The sequence below is a fragment of the Dioscorea cayenensis genome, chromosome 20 (assembly GCF_009730915.1).
Source record: "Dioscorea cayenensis subsp. rotundata cultivar TDr96_F1 chromosome 20, TDr96_F1_v2_PseudoChromosome.rev07_lg8_w22 25.fasta, whole genome shotgun sequence".
NCBI lineage: Eukaryota > Viridiplantae > Streptophyta > Magnoliopsida > Dioscoreales > Dioscoreaceae > Dioscorea > Dioscorea cayenensis.
The window spans coordinates 1,502,401-1,506,918 of record NC_052490.1 but is presented as its reverse complement, the minus strand read 5'-3'; the positions used below and the strand labels follow the sequence as shown (position 1 = coordinate 1,506,918).

Sequence of the window (4,518 nt, the reverse complement as noted above, 5' to 3'; positions counted from 1 at the left end):
ATGTCTTCCAATACTAGTTTCAAAAATAGCTTGTAGGGCATTACATTGATGCTGGCCCCAAAATCTGCCAAGGCCTTTTCTTGCATGCCTTCCCCAATCACACATGGAATAATGAAACTCCCGGGATCGCTAATTTCTTAGGGAGCTTCCTCTCGAATCACCTGAGCGAGTTCCGTGGTAACATAACCGCTTTCTAATTCCTCCAATTTTTCTCTTGTTAGTCGTGCAGGGTCTTTCATAAACTTTGCATACTTGGGCATTTGAGTTAACGCTTCAACAAGAGGGATGTTTATGTGCAAGCCCGCTTGAATACATTAAGGAATTTCTTGAATTGAGCCTCTTCTTTATCTTGCTTCAACCTAGCCGGATAGGGAATGATCGGCTTGTACTCGCACCCTTTGGTGTTGGTAGTTGAAGGGTTTCCTCATCTTGCTTTTTCCTTTCTTCCTTCAACTTCACTCTCGGATGGCTTAGGGTCTTCCCTGCATGGCTACCCCATTCTCTTTAGTGCTTGAGCCCTCCTCGGCTCGTGCTTCCACCTATTTCCCGCTACTGAGAGTGATGGCTTTCAAATGCTCCCTCAGATTATTTTCAGTGTTACTAGGTAAGCTACCCGGTCGGCGCTCCGAATTTTCCCTAGCAAGTTGCCCAACCTGGTTTTCCAATGATTGAATGGAGGCCTGAACATTCCTCAAAACAGTGTTCACTTCAGTGAATTGATTGTTGATGTTCACAAATTTTGCCTCGGTACTGATCATAAATCTCGCTAACACATCTTCAGTAATGAACTTCTTCTCGGGCTACTAAAGAGATTGAGGTGGAAGTCCCTGTGTCTGCTGGGGCCGATGTTGCTGTTGTTGACTCCAAGAAAAATTTGGGTGATTCCTCCACCCCGGATTATATGTGTTTCCATAAGGATTCCCCGGGCCTCTGGGAGCTCCCCCAACATAATCAACTGTCTCAACTGGGGCATCTAAGGCTATTGAAATTGGGCACTGAACAGTAGCATGCCCGGCCCCACAAGTCTCGCAAGACAAAAAGCGCACTCGAATTTGAGCTCGTACTCCAACACAAACCGATCGAATCTCTTTGTTAGGGGCCTCAACCTTGGCTGGCTAGCGCAGTGTTGTCATTTATCTCATAAATTCCAGCTGCCTTATGGGGTTTTTGCCTAGTAGACCAATGACACTCATTACTTTGCCATGTTTTTTCAATCAAGATTTCAAGCATCCTCGGGGGTTTTTACTACTCAATGACCCCCCTGCTGCAGCATCGATGAGCTATCTGGTTGCATAATTCAGGCCATTGCAAAGCATCTGGATCCTCATCCACGAGGAAAAGCCATGATGGGGACACTTGCGTAGGAGATCCTTGAATCTCTCATGTGCCTCAAAGAGTGTCTCGGAGTCCCCTTGTAGGAATGCAAAAATCTCTTGCCTCAATCTAGCGGCTTTGCTTGGTGGGAAATACCTCGCAAGAAATTTGTCCACCATTTCCTTCCAAGTGGTGATCGACCCGGTGCCAATGACGTGAGCCATCTATATGCTCGCTCCACTTAGAGTCGAAAGGGAATAATCTCAATCTTATCGCATCATCGGACACCGAGTTAATCTTGAAGGTGAAACAAATTTGGAGGAAGCGAGACAAATGCATGCACGTGGTCTTCATCGACTAGCCCGATCAAATTGTACGGAATTTTTGGACCATCCCAATTGTGCTTGCTTTTGATTTCAAAGTTATTAGCCGACACGGTGGGAGCATGCACACTGAATTCCCTCACCAGATGAACCGAGGGCCTTTCATAATCGGACAAGGTACACCTTGGTTACTGCCATGATCAAGGTTCACTAATCTCAACCCGTGTTCCTTGATGTTCTGAACTCTCAGCCATCTCTCTCAATCTTTGATGCAAGGTTCTCTCAATTTCGTCGACAGGTTCTACTAGATTTGTTTGATTTGCACGTGTCATAAGATGGTACCTTGCACAAAATTGAAAGCCAATAATCAGGATATAAGTACGAGATAATAAAATAAAATAAGAACAAGTGAAATGGAAATATATGTAGAAAAAGAAAGCAGATGAACAAAATAAAAGAAACAATGGCTAAATCAATAAACTCTAAGGTTTCCGAGTATTCCTTGTGGGTCCTCGGCAACGGCGCCAAAAAACTTGATGAGCGATCCGCAAGTGCACGGAGTCGTCAAGTAATACCCCTCGTGCGAGCACGAGAGGGTCGTATTCCCTGGGCCCAAGAATCTACTCTTACTTCCTCTTTGCGTATTGTCTAGCCGAATGATTTGAAGGGTTGTGAAATTCCAGCAAACCTCATAGGCACCCATGCGGGCGCATGGAGCCCATGAAGCTCACAGCCAAATGGCCGCAGCATAAATAGTGATCAGCTACAATAACGGGACCCCAAAAATGCCGTTTTCGGTGTCGAATTCATCTAATTTACATTTTTGAGCTACATTCGGCACATTTATGCTCTACAACACCAAAAGAACAAATTTATACTCAAACGGGCATCAATTCATCAAGATATACACAAATAATACAAGATCAATACGTATAAAATATGTACATTTAGGCGTTTATCATGGCGCCACGCGGCCGTGTGATTAGCCCACGTGGTCGCGTGGTGCCCTGGCCGAGACCAGAATGCGCCCAAGCGGGCGCGGGGCTTTCCTATACGCTCGCGTGGGCTGGAAACAGACCCAGTAAGGCCAAAAAAGCACTTGGATTGCCCTCCATGCCCTCGTGTAGCCCTATACTCATCAAATTCATGCTTAACTGACGCCTTTTGAAGCTTTATTTGCAGGTATGACACCAAGGACAGAAAAACTTGTTTTGAAATGCTTTGATCTTCTACGGTTACACTTGGATGAGAACATTCTTTTGACACACCAGCAACACCAGAAGATGATATTGATGCCTCAAGCGTCCCACTCATGATTCTTTAGATTTCTTTACTTTTGTTATCATTTTTAGTTTTCTTTATTTTATCGTTTAGACTTTAGTTATCGTTTTCCTTTATTATCTTCGTGAGACTTTGTGCTTCATTTGTTTTACTAATAAGAACTCGTATGTCTTTTCTTTTTGTTGAGCTTAACTGAACCCCTTATATATGTGCAGATGGCCTTGAGAGTAATGTTGATGGTGTTTTAGTCATAGACACGATCATGTGCGTTATTCTATGGTCGTGTGAGCTTCACAACCCTTACAACGTGCCCTTCAGATAGACTTCGCCAAATGTTAATGAGGAGTTCAGGGGAGTATTATTTTAATTGCATTCCCACAAACATTATGCTTCCATTGATGCTATTTTTATTGTGCTTACATGTGTACATTGAGGGCAATGTACAACTTAAGTGTGGGGAGGGTTCACCTTATACATGACTTGTACTTGTGTTTTCGTGAGCATGCTCTTGTTGCCAATGAAGGTTCACCTTAGGGTTAAGAGTTTAATTCTTAGTTTTTGAAGGTAGTAAACATTGGATTTTATCATGCCCTAGTTTTCATCCAATTTTCATGAATATTTTTGTCCGTTTGCTCTTTGTGCACTTTTCTAACTCATTAGACCTTTGAATACTCTAGTTCATTATGTTTGGGACTTTAGTGTGCTAGTTCTATTCAAAAAAATCAGAAAAATCAGAAAAATTGAAAAAAAAATTTGGAAATTGTTTGTTGTTTGTACATGGGGGTGGAAAAAGCTACCACTCATGATGTATGTAGGTACTCTAACAAGTCGGGTACTTGTTATGCCCTAATGAGAGAAAGAGCTATCTCATGGGATGTGTGAAAGCTACCACCCTTGGTAGAAAAAGCTACCACCTCGAAAGTGTGAAAGCCACTCGGGAGCCATCTTGGAAAGGGCTACCTTAGAGGATTGTGTGAAGTTACTACCAATTCTTTTTGTTCATAAATAAGTCCCGTGTTAAAAAGAACTTAGTAGTCGACATAGTGTTGACATGAGTTGAGTTTTTCACACACACATGCATTCAGATTCTATCGCATTCATTTTTGATTGGATTGTTTGCTAGAGCATTGATTGTTTTTGTCTAGTGTTTTATTTTCTCCATAACTTTAGAATTTTATTCTTGTATCCTCTTGGTAAACCTAAGGCCAAGCACTTCTCTTTTTTTAAATGAGTTTAATGTTTAATTTTGTGTGAGGACAAGCAAAGGTTTAAATGTGGGGGAGTTTGATAAGTGCTTGAGTCAACATGTTTTTATGTGTGTTTTACATACATTGAGCATCATATTTTATATGGTTTATGTCTCATTTCGTGTATTGGGTGTTCTTTTATGCATCTAGGTGTGAATGCATTGGCAATTCAAAAGGGAGGGAAGATAGGCTATCAAGGCATGATGTTGAGAGTTCTTGTGTGAGTTAAGGATGAAGACACAAGAGGAGTTCGTGTATGAGGAGATGTGTGCCAACTTCCATGCTTATGCAAACCAATTCACAAGTTGGAAGGGCTCAAAGGCATTCATGTCTCTGCATTCCTTCTCTTTGTA

At 42.1% G+C, this 4,518-nt stretch overlaps 1 non-coding gene across 1 annotated transcript; it reads left to right on the top strand.

The window, feature by feature from the left end:
• Positions 1-1,338: 1,338 nt before the first annotated feature.
• LOC120252291 lies at positions 1,339-1,445 on the top strand. The gene has a single exon (XR_005533834.1). It is a non-coding gene; the product is annotated as a small nucleolar RNA R71 (small nucleolar RNA).
• The last annotated feature ends 3,073 nt before the right edge of the window (positions 1,446-4,518 follow it).